Below are 19,481 nucleotides of genomic sequence, written 5' to 3'. Positions count from 1 at the left end.
CAAATTGCACAACAATTTTTTGGGGTCCAATTTCTTCTCTTACCCTTGGGAAAATAAAAAATTGGGGGCGAAAAGATCATTTTTGTGAAAAAATATGATTTTTTACTTTTACGGCTCTGCATTATAAACTTCTGTGAAGCACTTGTTGGGTCAAAGTGCTCAACACACATCTAGATAAGTTCCTTAAGGGGTCTACTTTCCAAAATGGTGTCACTTGTGGGGGGTTTCAATGTTTAGGCACATCAGGGGCTCTCCAAATGCAACATGGCGTCCCATCTCAATTCCAGTCAATTTTGCATTGAAAAGTCAAATGGCGCTCCTTCCATTCCGAGCTCTGCCCTGCACCCAAACAATGGTTTACACCCACATATGGGGTATCAGCGTACTCAGGACAAATTGCATAACAATTTTTGGGGTCCAATTTCTTCTCTTACCCTTGGGAAAATAAAAAATTGGGGGCGAAAAGATCATTTTTGTGAAAAAATGATTTTTTATTTTTACGGCTCTGCATTATAAACTTCTGTGAAGCACTTGTTGGGTCAAAGTGCTCACCACACATCTAGATAAGATCCTTAGGGGGTCTACTTTCCAAAATGGTGTCACTTGTGGGGGATTTCAATGTTTAGGCACATCAGGGGCTCTCCAAATGCAACATGGCGTCCCATCTCAATTCCAGTCAATTTTGCATTGAAAAGTCAAATGGCGCTCCTTCCCTTCCGAGCTCTGCCCTGCGCCCAAACAATGGTTTACACCCACATATGGGGTATCAGCGTACTCAGGACAAATTGCACAACAATTTTTTGGGGTCCAATTTCTTCTCTTACCCTTGGGAAAATAAAAAATTGGGGGCGAAAAGATCATTTTTGTGAAAAAATATGATTTTTTACTTTTACGGCTCTGCATTATAAACTTCTGTGAAGCACTTGTTGGGTCAAAGTGCTCAACACACATCTAGATAAGTTCCTTAGGGGGTCTACTTTCCAAAATGTTTTCACTTGTGGGGGATTTCAATGTTTAGGCACATCAGGGGCTCTCCAAATGCAACATGGCGTCCCATCTCAATTCCAGTCAATTTTGCATTGAAAAGTCAAATGGCGCTCCTTTCCTTCCGAGCTCTGCCATGCGCCCAAACAGTGGTTTACCCCCACATATGGGGTATCAGCGTACTCAGGACAAATTGTACAACAAATTTTGGGGTCTATTTTCTCCTGTTACCCTTGGTAAAATAAAACAATTTGGAGCTGAAATAAATTTTGTGTGAAAAAAAGTTAAATGTTCATTTTTATTTAAACATTCCAAAAATTTCTGTGAAACACCTAAAGGGTTAATAAACTTCTTGAAAGTGGTTTTGAGTACCTTGAGGGGTGCAGTTTTTAGAATGGTGTCACACTTGGGTATTTTCTATCATATAGACCCCTCAAAATGACTTCAAATGAGATGTGGTCCCTAAAAAAAAATGGTGTTGTAAAAATGAGAAATTGCTGGTCAACTTTTAACCCTTATAACTCCGTCACAAAAAAAAATTTTGGTTCCAAAATTGTGCTGATGTAAAGTACACATATGGTAAATGTTACTTATTAAGTATTTTGTGTGGTATATGTCTGTGATTTAAGGGCATAAAAATTCAAAGTTGGAAAATTGCGAAATTTTCAAAATTTTCGCCAAATATTCGTTTTTTTCACAAATAAACGCAAGTTATATCGAAGAAATTTTACCACTATCATGAAGTACAATATGTCACGAGAAAACAATGTCAGAATCGCCAAGATCCGTTGAAGCGTTCCAGAGTTATAACCTCATAAAGGGACAGTGGTCAGAATTGTAAAAATTGGCCCGGTCATTAACGTGCAAACCACCCTTGGGGGTGAAGGGGTTAAATACAATTGTAAATTGTTTCTTTCTCTGAGATCTCACTCTGCTGGAGATCCTGCACAGCAGGTTAAAATACTGATTTCATTATTGCGGGGTGACCCTCAAAATTGGGCATTTTCATTGGCGCCAGGGGATCCTGCGTTGCTCAATGTGGATGCGTTTTTTCTGGCCTTAGGGTTGCTTTATGAGGAACCTAATTTAGAGATACAGGCTGAAAAGGCCTTGATAGCCCTCTCTCAGGGGCAAGATGAAGCCGAAATATATTGCCAAAAATTTCGAAAATGGTCTGTGCTTACTCAGTGGAATGAGTGCGCTCTGGCGGCAAATTTCAGAGAAGGTCTCTCTGATGCCGTAAAAGACGTCATGGTGGGGTTTCCTACACCTACGGGTCTGAATGAGTCCATGACAATGGCTATTCAGATTGATCGGCGTTTACGGGAACGCAAACCTGTGCACCATTTGGCGGTGTCTTCTGAGAGGGTACCAGAGAGTATGCAATGTGATAGTTTTCTGTCCAGAAGCGAACAACAGAATTATAGGCGCAAAAATAAGTTGTGCTTTTATTGTGGGAATTCAACTCATGTTATATCAGCATGCTCAAAACGAACAAACAAAGTTGCTAAATCCTCTGCTATTGGCACTTTGCAGTCCAAGTTTATTTTGTCTGTGACTTTAATTTGTTCGTTATCTTCTATTGTCGCGGATGCTTATGTGGATTCTGATGCCGCTTTGAGTCTTATGGATTGGTCCTTTGCCAGACGCTGTGGGTTTGATCTAGAGCCTCTGGAAGTCCCTATACCTTTAAAGGGTATTGATTCTACACCATTGGCTAGTAATAAACCACAATACTGGACACAAGTGACTATGCGTATGACTCCAGACCATCAGGAGGTGATTCGCTTCCTTGTGTTGTTTAATCTACATGATGTATTAGTGCTGGGATTGCCATGGTTGCAAACCCATAACCCAGTCCTTGACTGGAAAACAATGTCTGTACTAAGCTGGGGATGTCAGGGAAATCATGGGGGCGCACCTTTGGTTTCCATTGCTTCATCTATTCCCTCTGAGATCCCGGCTTTTTTGTCTGATTATTGTGATGTTTTTGAGGAGTCTACTCTTAATTCTCTTCCCCCTCACAGAGATTGTGATTGCGCCATAGATTTGATTCCTGGCAGTAAATTTCCTAAGGGTCGTTTATTCAATCTGTCTGTACCTGAACATGCTGCTATGCGAGAGTATATTAGGGAGTCCTTGGAAAAAGGACATATTCGTCCTTCTTCGTCTCCTTTAGGAGCAGGGTTCTTTTTTGTAGCCAAAAGAGATGGTTCTTTGAGACCTTGTATTGATTATAGACTCTTAAATAAGATCACAGTCAAATATCAGTATCCTTTGCCATTGCTGACAGATTTATTTGCTCGCATTAAGGGAGCTAAGTGGTTCTCTAAGATTGATCTTCGCGGTGCGTATAATTTGGTGCGAATTAAGCAGGGGGATGAGTGGAAAACCGCATTTAATACGCCCGAGGGCCATTTTGAGTATTTGGTAATGCCTTTTGGTTTGTCAAATGCCCCTTCGGTCTTTCAGTCTTTTATGCACAATATTTTCCGTGAATATCTGGATAAATTCATGGTTGTGTATCTGGATGATGTATTGATTTATCTTGAGTCGGCCAGACGTCTGAATCCTAGACAGGCGCGCTGGTCGTTGTTTTTCTCTCGGTTTAATTTTGTGGTCTCGTATCTGCCAGGTTCTAAAAATGTGAAGGCTGATGCCCTTTCTAGGAGTTTTGAACCTGATTTCCCTGGTGATTCCAAACCTACGGGTATCCTTAAGGATGGGGTGATATTGTCTGCTGTCTCCCCTGACCTGCGACGTGCTTTACAAGAGTTTCAGGCGGATCGGCCTGATCGTTGTCCGCCTGGTAGATTGTTTGTGCCGGATGAGTGGACCAGTAGAGTCATCTTGGAGGTTCATTCTTCTGCGTTGGCAGGTCATCCGGGAATTTTTGGTACCAGGGATTTGGTGGCTAGGTCCTTCTGGTGGCCTTCCCTGTCTCGGGACGTGCGTACTTTTGTGCAGTCTTGTGATGTTTGTGCTCGGGCCAAGCCTTGTTGTTCTCGGGCTAGTGGATTGTTGTTGTCCTTGCCTATTCCTAAGAGGCCTTGGACACACATCTCTATGGATTTTATTTCTGATCTCCCTGTTTCTCAGAAAATGTCTGTCATCTGGGTGGTGTGTGACCGTTTTTCTAAGATGGTTCATTTGGTACCTTTGCCCAAGTTGCCTTCCTCATCTGAGTTGGTGCCTCTGTTTTTTCAGAATGTGGTTCGGTTGCATGGTATCCCGGAGAATATAGTTTCTGACAGGGGATCTCAGTTTGTATCCAGATTTTGGCGGGCGTTTTGTGCCAGGATGGGCATTGATTTGTCTTTTTCGTCTGCATTTCATCCTCAGACGAATGGCCAGACGGAGCGTACTAATCAGACCTTGGAGACTTATTTGAGGTGTTTTGTGTCTGCTGATCAGGATGACTGGGTCACCTTTTTGCCGTTGGCAGAGTTTGCCCTTAATAATCGGGCCAGTTCTGCCACTTTGGTTTCCCCTTTCTTTTGCAATTCGGGGTTCCATCCTCGTTTTTCATCTGGTCAGGTGGAATCTTCGGATTGTCCTGGAGTGGATACTATGGTGGACAGGTTGCATCGTATTTGGGGTCAGGTGGTGGACAATTTAAATTTGTCCCAGGAGAGGACTCAGCATTTTGCTAATCGCCATCGTCGTGTTGGTCCTCGTCTTCGTGTTGGGGACTTGGTGTGGTTGTCTTCCCGTTTTGTCCCTATGAGGGTCTCTTCTCCTAAGTTTAAGCCTCGGTTCATCGGTCCTTATAGGATTTTGGAAATTCTTAACCCTGTGTCTTTTCGTTTGGACCTCCCAGCATCCTTTGCTATCCATAATGTTTTCCATCGGTCGTTATTGCGGAGGTATGAGGTGCCAGTTGTGCCTTCTGTTGAGCCTCCTGCTCCTGTGCTGGTTGAGGGTGAATTGGAGTATGTGGTGGAGAAAATCTTGGACTCCCGTGTTTCCAGACGGAGACTTCAATATCTGGTTAAGTGGAAGGGCTACGGTCAGGAGGATAATTCTTGGGTTTCAGCTTCAGATGTTCATGCCTCTGATTTGGTCCGTGCCTTTCATAGGGCTCATCCAGATCGCCCTGGTGGTTCTTGTGAGGGTTCGGTGCCCCCTCCTTAAGGGGGGGTACTGTTGTGATTCGGTTATTTGGCTCCCCCAGTGGTCGCTTGTGGTACTGGTGTCTTGTGAGCTTTTCACCTGTTTCTATCAGGATGTGGGAGTTTCCTATTTAGCCTTGTTCCTCTGTCATTCTAATGCCGGCCATCAATGTAACCAGAGTCTTTCTGTTGCATGTACCTGCTCCCAGTCTGCTGACCAGCTAAGTTGGACATTTCTGTCCTTAGTCTATTTTTGTATGTTTTGTCCAGTTTGCAGTTATGATTCTCTGCAGCTGGAAGCTCTTGTGGGCTGAAATTGCCACTCCGGTGCCATGAGTTGGCACATGAGTTTAAGGTAATTTCAGGATGGTTTTTGATAGGGTTTTGTAGCTGACTGCAAAGTCCACTATTGTATCCTTCTGCTATTTAGTTAGTGGGCCTCGCTGTGCTAAATCTGTTTTCATACTACGCTTGTCTTTTCACCTTAACTCACCGTTATTATATGTGGGGGGCTACTATCTCCTGTGGGGAATTTTCCTCTGGAGGCAAGCCAGGACTGTGTTTCATCTATTAGGGGTAGTTAGTCCTCCGGCTGGTGCGAGACATCTAGCGAAAACGTAGGCACGTTCCCTGGCTACTATTAGTTGTGTGTATAGGTTTAGCATCGCGGTCAGCTCTAGTTTCCATCACCCGAGAGCTTGTCCGTTTTTCTATGTTTCTGATGTTCCCCTGCCATTGGGAACCATAACACCTGGACTAACGACCCAGGTGAGTGCCAAACAGAAAAAAGACAATCCCAGAGTCATACCACTAGTGACCACAAGAGGGAGCCACAAAGTCTAATTCACAACAGTACCCCCCCCTTAAGGAGGGGTCACCGAACCCTCACCAAGACCACCAGGGCGATCAGGATGAGCAGCGTGAAAGGCACGAACTAAATCGGCCGCATGCACATCAGAGGCAACCACCCAGGAATTATCCTCCTGACCATAGCCCTTCCACTTGACCAGATACTGAAGCCTCCGCCTGGAGAGACTAGAATCCAAGATCTTCTCCACAACGTACTCCAACTCGCCCTCAACCAACACCGGAGCAGGAGGCTCAACAGAAGGAACCACAGGTACAACGTACCGCCGCAACAAAGACCTATGGAACACGTTGTGAATGGCAAACGACACAGGAAGATCCAAGCGAAAGGACACAGGATTAAGGATTTCCAATATCTTGTAAGGACCGATGAAGCGAGGCTTAAATTTAGGAGAGGAGACCTTCATAGGAACAAATCAAGAAGACAGCCATACCAAATCCCCAACACGAAGTCGGGGACACACACCGCGGCGGCTGGCAAAACGCTGAGCCTTCTCTTGTGACAACTTTAAGTTGTCCACCACATGATTCCAGATCTGCTGCAACCTATCCACCAAAGAATCTACCCCAGGACAGTCAGAAGGCTCCACATGTCCCGAGGAAAAACGAGGATGGAAACCAGAGTTGCAGAAAAATGGCGAAACCAATGTAGCGGAACTAGCCCGATTATTAAGGGCAAACTCAGCCAACGGCAAGAAGGTCACCCAATCATCCTGATCCGCAGAAACAAAACACCTCAAATAAGCCTCCAGAGTCTGATTAGTTCGCTCCGTTTGTCCATTAGTCTGAGGATGAAAGGCAGACGAAAACGACAACTCAATGCCCATCCTAGCACAAAAGGATCGCCAGAACCTGGAAACAAACTGGGATCCTCTGTCAGACACAATATTCTCAGGAATGTCGTGTAAACGAACCACATTCTGAAAGAACACAGGAACCAGATCGGAAGAGGAAGGCAGCTTAGGCAAAGGTACCAAATGGACCATCTTAGAAAAGCGATCACATACCACCCAGATGACAGACATGCCCTGAGACACCGGGAGATCTGAAATGAAATCCATGGAAATGTGTGTCCAAGGCCTCTTCGGGACAGGCAAGGGCAAGAGCAACCCGCTGGCACGCGAACAGCAAGGCTTAGCTCGAGCACAAGTCCCACAGGACTGCACAAACGACCGCACATCCCGTGACAAGGAAGGCCACCAAAAGGACCTAGCCACCAGCTCTCTGGTGCCAAAAATTCCCGGATGCCCTGCCAACACCGAGGAATGAACCTCGGAAATGACTCTGCTGGTCCACTTATCAGGAACAAACAGTCTGTCAGGTGGACAAGAGTCAGGTCTACCAGCCTGAAATCTCTGCAACACACGTCGCAAATCCGGAGAAATGGCTGACAAGATAACTCCCTCTTTAAAAATACCAACTGGTTCTGCGACTCCCGGAGAGTCAGGCACAAAGCTCCTTGAAAGAGCATCAGCCTTCACATTCTTTGAACCTGGTAAATACGAGACCACAAAGTCAAAACGAGAGAAAAACAATGACTAGCGGGCCTGTCTAGGATTCAGGCATTTAGTAGACTCGAGATACATCAAATTTTTGTGATCAGTCAAGACCACCACACGATGCTTAGCACCCTCGAGCCAATGACGCCACTCCTCAAATGCCCACTTCATGGCCAACAACTCCCGGTTGCCAACATCATAATTCCGCTCAGCAGGCGAAAACAACCTCGAGAAAAAGGCACAAGGTCTCATCACAGAGCAACCAGGGCCTCTCTGCGACAAAAGGGCCCCTGCCCCAATCTCAGAAGCATCCACTTCAACCTGAAAGGGAAGTGAGACATCAGGCTGGCACAAAACAGGCGCCGAAGTAAACCGGCGCTTCAACTCCTGGAAAGCCTCCACGGCTGCAGGAGCCCAGTTAGCAACATCAGAACCTTTCTTGGTCATATCCGTCAAAGGTTTAGCAATGCTAGAAAAATTAGCAATAAAACGACGGTAGAAGTTAGCAAAACCCAAGAACTTCTGAAGACTCTTAACTGACGTGGGTTGAGTCCAATCATGAATAGCACGGACCTTGACTGGGTCCATCTCCACCGCAGAAGGGGAAAAAATAAACCCCAAAAAGGGAACCTTCTGTACTCCAAAGAGACACTTTGAGCCCTTAACAAATAAAGCACTCTCACGCAAAACCTGAAACACCATCCTGACCTGCTCTACATGCGAGTCCCAGTCATCAGAAAAAAACAGAATATCATCCAGATAAACAATCATAAATTTATCCAGATACTTCCCGAAAATATCATGCATAAAGGACTGAAACACTGAAGGAGCATTAGAGAGCCCAAAAGGCATCACCAAGTACTCAAAATGACCTTCGGGCGTATTAAACGCGGTTTTCCATTCATCTCCTCGCTTAATGCGCACAAGGTTGTACGCACCACGAAGATCTATCTTGGTGAACCACTTGGCACCTTTAATTCGGGCAAACAAGTCTGACAGAGGCAAAGGATACTGAAATTTAACAGTGATTTTATTCAAAAGCCAATAGTCAATACAAGGTCTCAAAGATCCGTCCTTCTTGGCCACAAAAAAGAATCCCGCACCAAGAGGGGAAGAGGAAGGATGGATATGCCCCTTCTCCAGAGATTCCTTGATATACGAACGCATTGCGGTATGCTCAGGTACAGACAGATTAAATAGTCTTCCCTTAGGAAATTTGCTACCTGGAATCAAATCTATGGCACAGTCACAGTCCCTATGAGGAGGCAGAACACTGGACCTGGACTCGCTGAACACATCCTGATAATCAGACAAATACTCAGGAACTTCCGAAGGAGTAGAGGAAGCAATAGACACTGGCAGGGAATCACCATGAATACCCTGACAGCCCCAACTTGACACAGACATTGCCTTCCAATCCAAGACTGGATTATGAGTCTGTAACCATGGCAAACCCAAAACGACCAAATCATGCATTTTATGCAGAACAAGAAAACGAATCACCTCCCGATGTTCAGGAGTCATGCACATGGTTACCTGTGTCCAAAACTGCGGTTTATTTTCCGCCAATGGCGTAGCATCAATACCCCTCAGAGGGATAGGATTAACCAACGGCTCAAGAACAAAACCACAGCGCTTGGCAAATGACAGATCCATAAGACTCAGGGCAGCACCTGAATCCACAAACGCCATAACAGGGTAAGAGGACAATGAGCAAATTAAAGTCACAGACAAAATAAATTTAGGTTGCAAATTACCAATGGCGACAGGACTAACAACCCTTGTTAGGCATTTAGAGCATGCTGATATAACATGTGTAGAATCACCACAGTAAAAACACAACCCATTCTGACGTCTATGATTTTTCCGCTCATTTCTGGTCTGAATTCTATCACATTGCATCAAATCAGGTGTTTATTTAGACAACACCACCAGAGGATTAATGGTTTTGCGCTCCCGCAAACGCCGGTCAATTTGAATAGCCAGCGCCATGGAATCATTCAGACTTGTAGGAATGGAGAAACCCACCATCACATTCTTAATGGCTTCAGAAAGGCCATTTCTGAAGTTTGCGGCCAGAGCACACTCATTCCACTGAGTAAGCACGGACCATTTCCGAAATTTTTGGCAATACACTTCAGCTTCATCCTGGCCCTGAGAAATAGCCAGCAAGGCTTTTTCTGCCTGAGCCTCAAGATTGGGTTCCTCGTAAAGCAATCCGAGTGCCAGAAAAAACGCATCAATATTTGCCAATGCCGGATCTCCTGGCGCTAGCGAGAAAGCCCAATCCTGAGGGTCGCCCCGTAAAAAAGAGATAACAATTTTAACTTGCTGAACTGAGTCTCCAGATGAACGGGGTCTCAGAGATAGAAACAATTTACAATTATCCCTGAAATTCCTAAACTTAAATCGGTCTCCAGAGAACAGTTCAGGAATAGGTATTTTAGGTTCAGACATAGGACTACTGGTAACAAAATCTTGTATGCTTTGCACACGAGCAGCAAGCTGGTTCACACTTGTAATCAAGGTCTGGACATTCATGTCTGCAGCAAGCTCAAGCCACTCAGAGGTAAAGGGGAGGAAGAGAGGAAAAAAAAAAATTCAGAATTTCCTTTCTTATATCCCACTTCTGCAATGCATTAAACATTCAATGTTGGCCTGGCATACTGTTATGACCCCAATGGCAGAAGGTCTCAGGAATCAATACCAAGTCTGCAAACACAAAAAACCAGCTCATAGGGCAGTGGTAACTGGGCTGACCATATATCTAATCCTAGCACCACAAATAGAAGTAGCCGGGGAACGTGCCTACGTTGGTTCTAGACGTCTCGCGCCAGCCGGAGAACTAACTAACCCTAGAAGGGAAAAGATAGACCTTTCTTGCCTCCAGAGAAAAGACCCCAAAAGTTGGATACAAGTCCCCAACAAATAATAACGGTGAGGTAAGAGGAAAAGACAAACATAAGAATGAGCTAGGTATTTAGCAAAGAGAGGCCCACTAGCTAATAGCAGAATATAGTAAGATGACTTATATGGTCAGCAAAAAACCCTATTAAAATATCCACGCTGGATATTCAAGAACCCCCGAACCGTCTAACGGCCGGGGGGAGAACACCAGCCCCCTAGAGCTTCCAGCAAGGTCAGAAATTACATTTAGTACAAGCTGGACAAAAATAGTAGCAAGCAAGTAACTCAAAAAAACAAAGAAGCAAGACTTAGCTTAATTTTGCAAGAGCCAGGACCAGCAGACAGGAGCAACAGAAGGATCTGATTACAACGATGCCAGGCACTGGACTAAGGATCCAGGAAGTTAATATAGCGACACCCCTGGACTAACGACCCAGGTGAGTGCCAAACAGAAAAAAGACAATCCCAGAGTCATACCACTATTGACCACAAGAGGGAGCCAAAAAGTCTAATTCACAACATGATGCCCTCTCTAGGAGCTTTTTGCCTGATTCTCCGGAGGTCCTTGAACCGGTCGGCATTCTAAAGGAAGGGGTGGTCCTTTCTGCCATCTCCCCTGATCTGCGACGGGTTCTTCAGGAATTTCAGGCTGACAAAACTGACCGCTGTCCAGTGGGGAAACTGTTCGTTCCTGTTAAATGGACTAGTAGGGTGATTTCGGAGGTTCATTGTTCTGTGTTGGCTGGTCATCCTGGTATTTTTGGTACCAGAGATTTGGTTGGTAGGTCTTTTTGGTGGCCTTCTTTGTCACGGGATGTGCGTTCTTTTGTGCAGTCCTGTGGGACTTGTGCGTGGGCTAAGCCTTGTTGTTCCCGCGCTAGTGGGTTGCTTTTGCCGGTCCCTGAGAGGCCTTGGATGCATATTTCTATGGATTTTATTTCAGACCCTCCGGTTTCCCAGAGGATGTCGGTTATCTGGGTGGTTTGTGACCGGTTTTCTAAGATGGTTCATTTGGTGCCTTTGCCTAAGTTGCATTCCTCTTCTGATTTGGATCCATTGTTTTTTCAGCATGTGGTTCGTTTGCATGGTATTCCGGAGAATATTGTGTCCGACAGAGGTTCCCAGTTTGTTTCTAGGTTTTGGCGAGCCTTTTGTGCTAGGCTGGGCATTGATTTGTTTTTTTCTTCCGCATTTCATCCTCAGACAAATGGCCAAACTGAGCGAACTAATCAGACTTTGGAAACTTATTTGAGATGCTTCGTGTCTGCTGATCAGGATGATTGGGTGGCTTTCTTGCCATTGGCCGAGTTTGCCCTTAATAATCGGGCTAGTTCGGCTACCTTGGTTTCGCCCTTTTTTTGTAATTTTGGTTTTCATCCTCGTTTTTCTTCAGGGCAGGTTGAGCCTTCTGATTGTCCTGGTGTGGATTCTGTGGTTGACAGGTTGCAGCAAATTTGGGCTCATGTGGTGGACAATTTGGTGTTGTCTCAGGAGGAGGTGCAACGGTTTGCTAATCGTCGTCGGTGTGTTGGTTCCCGGCTTCGGGTTGGGGATTTGGTCTGGTTGTCTTCCCGTCATGTTCCTATGAAGGTTTCTTCCCCTAAGTTTAAGCCTCGGTTTATTGGTCCTTATAGGATTTCTGAGATTTTCAATCCGGTGTCTTTTCGTTTGGCCCTTCCGGCATCTTTTGCTATCCATAATGTTTTCCATAGATCTTTATTGCGGAAATATGTGGTGCCCGTTCTTCCCTCTGTTGATCCTCCGGCTCCTGTGTTGGTTGATGGGGAGTTGGAGTATGCGGTTGAGAAGATTTTGGATTCTCGTTTTTTGAGACGGAAGCTTCAGTACCTTGTCAAATGGAAGGGTTACGGACAGGAGGATAATTCTTGGGTTTTTGCCTCTGATATCCATGCTGCTGATTTGGTTCGGGCCTTTCATCTGGCTCGTCCTGATCGGCCTGGGGGCTCTGGTGAGGGTTCGGTGACCCCTCTTCAAGGGGGGATACTGTTGTGAATTCTGCTCTTGGGCTCCCTCCGGTGGTTGTTAGTGGTAGTGCAGTGGTCTCTGGATTATAGCCAGGGTAGGTGTTTCTGCTTATTGCAGCTCTATTAGGTATTTAGGTATGTAGGATCCATCAATCCCTGCCAGTTGTCCATTGTATCTTGGAGGGATTGCATCTCTGTCTGGCTCCACTTGCCCTGCTGTCATTTCAGCTAAGATAAGTGTCTGATTTTGGTTCTCTGTAGCACGCATGCAGTGTGCTTTTATGTGCGGTGCAATCTATTGTGTTTTTGTCCAGCTTAGTCTTTGTTTGGATTTTTCTGTCATGCTGGTTTCTCTGGAGATGCAGATATACTTCCTATGTCTTTAGTTAGATGTAGTATATAGTATATTCTGCTGTGGATTTTTCTAGTGTTTTAATACTGACCGCTTAGAACTCTGTCCTATCCTTTTCTATTTAGCTAGAAGTGCCTCTTTTGCTAAACTCTGTCTTTTCTGCCTGTGTACGTATTTCCTCTTAAACTCACAGTCAATATTTGTGGGGGGCTGCCTATCCTTTGGGGCTCTGCTCCGAGGCAAGATAGGATTTCCCATTTCCATCTTTAGGGGTATTTAGTCCTCCGGCTGTGTTGAGGTGTCTAGGCCTGGTTAGGTACATGCCACGGCTACTTCTAGTTGCGGTGTCAGTATTAGGATTGCGGTCAGTACAGGTACCACCTACTCCAGAGATAGTCTCATGCAGCTCCAGGGTCACCGGATCATAACATAGGCCCAAAACTATCAACTGGATTAGATCCAGTGAAAATAGAGATACATAGGCGGTATAATTTGTTTCACAGGCGGGCTACTCTGCTGACGTACAGTCAATGCTACTAGGCCCAAAACTATCAACTGGATTAGATGCAGTTAAAATAGAGATACATAGGCGGTATAGTTTGTTTCACAGGCGGGCTACTCTGCTGACGTGCAGATACTGCTACTAAGCCCCAAACCCCAAAACGATTTACTGGGTTAGATGCCGTAAAAATTGAGATACACAGGTGGTGTAGCTAGCTTCACAGGCGGGCTACTCTGCTGACGTGCAGACAATGCTACTAGGCCCAAAACTATCAACTGGATTAGATGCAGTGAAAATAGAGATACACAGGTGGTATAGTTTGTTTCACAGGCGGGCTACTCTGCTGACGTGCAGACACTGCTACTAAGCCCAAAACCCCAAAACGATTTACTGGGTTAGATGCAGTAAAAATTGAGATACACAGGCAGTGTAGCTAGCTTCACAGGCGGGCTACTCTGCTGACGTGCAGACAATGCTACTAGGCCCCAAACTATCAACTGGATTAGATGCAGTGAAAATAGAGATACACAGGCGGGCTACTCTGCTGACGTGCAGACACTGCTACTAAGCCCAAAACCCCAAAACGATTTACTGGGTTAGATGCAGTAAAAATTGAGATACCCAGGCGGTGTAACTAGCTTCACAGGCTGGCTACTCTGCTGACGTACAGACACTGCTACTAAGCCCAAAACTCCAAAAAGATTTACTGGGTTAGATGCCGTAAAAAATTGAGATACACAGGTGGTGTAGCTAACTTCACAGGCGGGCTACTCAGATGACTATCAGACAATGCTACTAGACCAAAAGGATTGGCTGAGCTAGATTACACCAAATGCTGTGACTAACACTTGCACAGCACTGGCTCAGACCTGCCTGGCAAACAGTGCTATGAACTGCCATAACCTACCCTGAAAAGGGCTGATATTACAACTAGTCCCAACTCCCGACTCCCTAAACCTATCTCTCAGAAAATTCGCTGGCAAAAAAAGACTCTTTTACTGTATAGCGCCCACAGCAGCAGCGGTGACATCTAACACTAAGCTGCAGGAGTGAGGAAATGGTGATGACGGGGCAAATGGTTGGTTCTCATTGGGCAAGGAGTGACATGTGACATACACAGCCAATGACACATGCCCTTGCTTGTCTGCATCACATGCACATTGCTGTGTGTGTGCGCACTGCTGATAGGCTGAGAGACTGCACCGCCCCTCTGTAAATGCGGGAAAGAAAAAAAAAATGGAGATCAGCGTTATTTCAGCACAGATCTATCCCCCGCCCACTATACACTGAAACAGTCCATTAACAATGATAAACAGTTTTAATGTGCAAATCAAGCTAGGCTTTTGGTGAACGAACAGTTATTGAAAGAAACTCGAACAGCAGAATTTTAAGCAAATTGTTTGGGTTCGTCGAACGACTCGAACACCGCCCAAAACAGCTCGAATTTGAAAATGGCGAACAGTTCAACTCGAACACCGCTCATCTCTAGTCTCCTGTCACTTTGAATCGATGCAGCAGTACCTGTCGTGTCTGCGGTCGTTGCGAAATCACTCCACAACCTGGTCATAAAACCCCTCTGCCCAACACCACTTCGGATTTGTGCCCCTCTAACACCTCTGCCATGTTGCCCCCTACAGCTCGTGTGAGATCCATCACTGCCGCTGTGTGCAGGGAATGCCTGAACCAAACGGTCTACAAGAGTTCCTTGTTTGGTAGCCAATATTTGCTCAAGGTTCTCATGTGGCATGATATTTTGTAATTTTCCTTTATATCGTGGATCCAGGAGGCAGGCCAACCAGTAAACGTCATCGGTCATCATTTTGATAATGCGGGGGTCCCTTTTTAGGATATGCAAGGCGTACTCAGCCATGTGGGCCAATGTTCCAGGTGTCAATTCACTGCTTGTGCTGGGTTGAGGAGCACTTTCTTGCAAATCAACATCACTTGTCTCCCGCAAAAACCCTGTACCTGACCTTGCAACGCCACCAGTTTCTATTGCCCCCTGAGACGCTTCCTCCACCCATAAATATTCATCCCCATCATCATCCTCCTCCTCCTCCTCTTCGTCCACCACCTCGTCCAGGAGAGTTCCCTGAGCAGGCAATGGCTGACTGTCATCAAGGCTTCCCTCCTCCTCGGCTGCAGACGCCTGCTCCTTAATGTGCGTCAAACTTTGCATCAGCAGATGCATTAGTGGGATGCTGTAAAATCCTATAATAATAATATATATAATCACTTACATATTGATAATTACAGGGATTCAAATAATGAACCAGAGGCTAGGTAGAGTGTGTGTGTCAGCTATTCCGGAGATCCTGGGTTGACCATCTGTCCCCTGCATGTCAAAAGCTAGAGGTTGCTTGTCAAGCCCAACCTATATTTGGATGTCTAACGTTACTTCTAGCTGGTAAACAAGTATGAATAGGAATATATAGCATGAGGTAATGCATAGAAACATTAGGTATATTGTGGAATCTACTTTTATTGTATAGGCAATGGACATAGAAGTGGATCACCTTATGTGGATACTATGTAGGAGAAAATAGTAACCCATGAAAGTCTATGGGACGATAGGGTATATAAACCCGTCTCTTTCAAGCATGAGTCAGTTCTCATACCTTGAGGCTCTCTACATGGACGAACACATCATGCCACAAGACCATATGTAAGATCAATGCTTGCTTCCATTTTCTTTTTAACCTAATACTTAAATTTGTGTGCAATGAATTTATAATTTACTTTTTCTTCATTTTTGTAATCACTTTTTGAATGGACATTAAAATAAGTTTTGTTTGATCCACACAATTCTATTTTTGCTTTTCTTCTCAAATCCTCACTGAGATACATTTTCTAACAGATGCTCATGCTTATGATGGCATCGTCTGCACTTACCAGCTGTGTGCATTCTTCAAAACACTGAAAGACTTGACAGAGGTCTTGTAGCTTCGACCACTGCACACCTGACAACTCCATGTCTGCCATCCAACTGCCTGCCCGTATATGTGTATCCTCCCACAAATACATTACAGCACACCTCTGTTCGCACAGCCTGTGAAGCATGTGCAGTGTGGAATTCCACCTTGTTGCAACGTCGATTATTAGGCGGTGCTGGGGAAGCCTCAGCGATCGCTGATGGTTCAGCATATGGCTGGAGTGTACAGGTGACCGGCGGATGTGCGAGCAAAGTCTTCGCACCTTCAGGAGCAGGGCTGGTTAATTTTTCAGGAAGCACTGCACCCCCAGGTTCAAGGTGTGAGCCAGGCAAGGTATGTGTTTCAGTTCTTAAAGGGCTATGGCATCCATAAAATTCCTTCCGTTATCACTGACTACCTTGCCAGCCTCAAGATGTACACTGTCCAGCCATGACTGAGTGTCTTGCTGCAAGTACTCGGCCAGAACTTCCGCGATGTGTCTGTTGCCGCCCAAACACTTCATTTCCAACACAGCATGCTGACGCTTACCACTAGCTGTTCCATAATGGGACACCTGGTACAGAGACTTAACAGTGCAGAGCCCCTTGTTTTCCTGGTACAGAGACAACCGTGCGGAGCCCTGATTTTCTGGCTGTGCTATAAAAGTTAAAGACTCAGAGCCTGTGCATACCACAGTAACTCCCGAAACCCCAGGCAGCAGGCTCTCAGAGACTACTCTGCTCATGGACCACAGAGGGACGACAAGTGCCACTGATTCTCGGCGCCTACGTTGGAGAAGACGACCCTCCAAGCAAGTCCTCATGAGACTGATAAGTGTTCTTTTCTCAAGAAATCCTGCTTAATTCTGTTTTATTGTTTATCGCCCGTATTTTTGCATTGTTTTATTGCTAGTTATTTTCCATTGCTTCCTCCCTGCGAGGAGAACCTAATTCCTGTTATTAAACCCCTCAACTGTTGGTCTGCCTGTTCCGTGGTGACACACTCAGTAACTGCACGTTATTACAGATACACCACAAACTAAGAGTACTGAGTTTCATCCACTTTGTGAGATTTTCAATCTCACTTTTTTGGGGGGACACTGATCCCAAACTCAGGCCCTGTGTATTTTACAACGCAATGTGAGTGGCAGCAAGTGGCTGGCTGATACACCACAAACTAATTGGACTGAGGTTTATCCACTTTGTGAGATTTTCAATCTCACTTTTTTTGGAGGGAGACTGAACATAAACTCAGGCCCTGTGTATTTTACAACGCAATGTGAGTGGCAGCAAGTGGCTGGCTGATACACCACAAACTAAGAGGACTGAGGTATATCCACTTTGTGAGAATTTCAATCTCGCCTTATTTGGGGGGAGACTGAACCCAAACTCAGGCCCTGTGTATTTTACAATGCAATGTGAGTGGCAGCAAGTGGCTGGCTGATACACCACACACTAAGAGGACTGAGGTTTATCCACTTTGTGAGATTTTCAATCTCACCTTTTTTGGGGGGAGACTGAACCCAAACTTAGGCTCTGTGCATTTTACAATGCAATGTGAGTGGCAGCAAGTGGCTGGCTGATACACCACAAACTAAGAGGACTGAGGTTTATCCACTTTGTGAGATTTTCAATTTCACTTTTGTTGGGGGGGACACTGAACCCAAACTCAGGCCCTGTGTATTTTACAACGCAATATGAGTGGCAGCAAGTGGCTGGCTGATACACCACAAACTAAGAGGACTGAGGTTTATCCACTTTGTGAGAATTTCAATCTCACTTTTTTTGGGGGGAGACTGACCCCAAACTCACTCCCTGTGTATTTTACAACGCAATGTGAGTGGCAGCAAGTGGCTGGCTGATACACCACAAACTAAGAGGACTGAGGTATATCCACTTTGTGAGAATTTCAATCTCACTTTTTTTGGGGGGGAGACTGAACCAAAACTCAGGCCCAGTGTATTTTACAATGCAGTGTGAGTGGCAGCAAGTGACTGGCTGATACACCACAAACTAAGAGGACTGAGGTTTATCCCCTTTGTGAGATTTTCAATCTTACTTTTTTTTGGGGGGGGAGACTGAACACAAACTCAGGCCCTGTGTATTTTACAACGCAATGTGAGTGGCAGCAAGTGGCTGGCTGATACACCATAAACTAAGAGTACTGAGGTTTATCCACTTTGTGAGATTTTCAATCTCACTTTTTTTTTGGGGGGGGGAGACTGAACACAAACTTTGACCCTGTGCATTTTACAACGCAATGTGAGTGGCAGCAAGTGGCTGGCTGATACACCATAAACTAAGAGGACTGAGGTATATCCACTTTGTGAGAATTTCAATCTCACTTTATGTGGGGGGAGGCTGAACCCAAACTCAGGCCCTGTGTATTTTACTACGCAATGTGAGTGGCAGCAAATGGCTGGCTGATAAACCACAAACTAAGAGGACTGAGGTTTATCCACTTTGCGAGAATTTCAATCTCACTTTTTTTTCGGGACACAGAACCCAAACTCAGGCTCTGTGTATTTTACAATGCAATGTGAGTGGCAGCAAGTGGCTGGCTGATACACGATAAACTAAGAGGACTGAGATTTATCCACTGTGTGAGATTTTCAATCTCACATTTTTTTTTGGGGGGGGGGGGGGGGAGACTGAACCCAAACTCAGGCCCTGTGTATTTTACAACGCAATGTGAGTGGCAGCAAGTGGCTGGCTGATACACCTCAAACTAAGAGGACTGAGGTATATCCACTTTGTGAGAATTTCAATCTCGCCTTATTTGGGGGGAGACTGAACCCAAACTCAGGCCATGTGTATTTTACAATGCAATGTGAGTGGCAGCAAGTGGCTGGCTGATACACCACAAACTAAGAGTACTGAGGTTTATCTACTTTGTGAGATTTTCAATCTCAATTTTTTTTTTGGAGGGAGACTGAACCTAAACTCAGGCCCTGTGTATTTTACAACGCAATGTGAGTGGCAGCAAGTGGCTGGCTGATACACCACAAACTAAGAGGACTGAGGTATATCCACTTTGTGAGAATTTCAATCTCGCCTTATTTGGGGGGAGACTGAACCCAAACTCAGGCCCTGTGTATTTTACAACGCAATGTGAGTGGCAGCAAGTGGCTGGCTGATACACCACAAACTAAGAGGACTGAGGTTTATCCACTTTGCAAGAATTTCAATCTCACTTTTTTTTTGGGACACAGTACCCAAACTCAGGCCCAGTGTATTTTACTACGCAATGTGAGTGGCAGCAAGTGGCTGGCTGATACACCACAAACTAAGAGGACTGAGGTATATCCACTTTGTGAGAATTTCTATCTCACTTTTTTGGGGGGAGACTGAACCAAACTCAG

Source organism: Ranitomeya variabilis, chromosome 2 (assembly GCF_051348905.1).
Source record: "Ranitomeya variabilis isolate aRanVar5 chromosome 2, aRanVar5.hap1, whole genome shotgun sequence".
Lineage (NCBI taxonomy): Eukaryota > Metazoa > Chordata > Amphibia > Anura > Dendrobatidae > Ranitomeya > Ranitomeya variabilis.
This window is presented reverse-complemented; position numbering follows the sequence as displayed.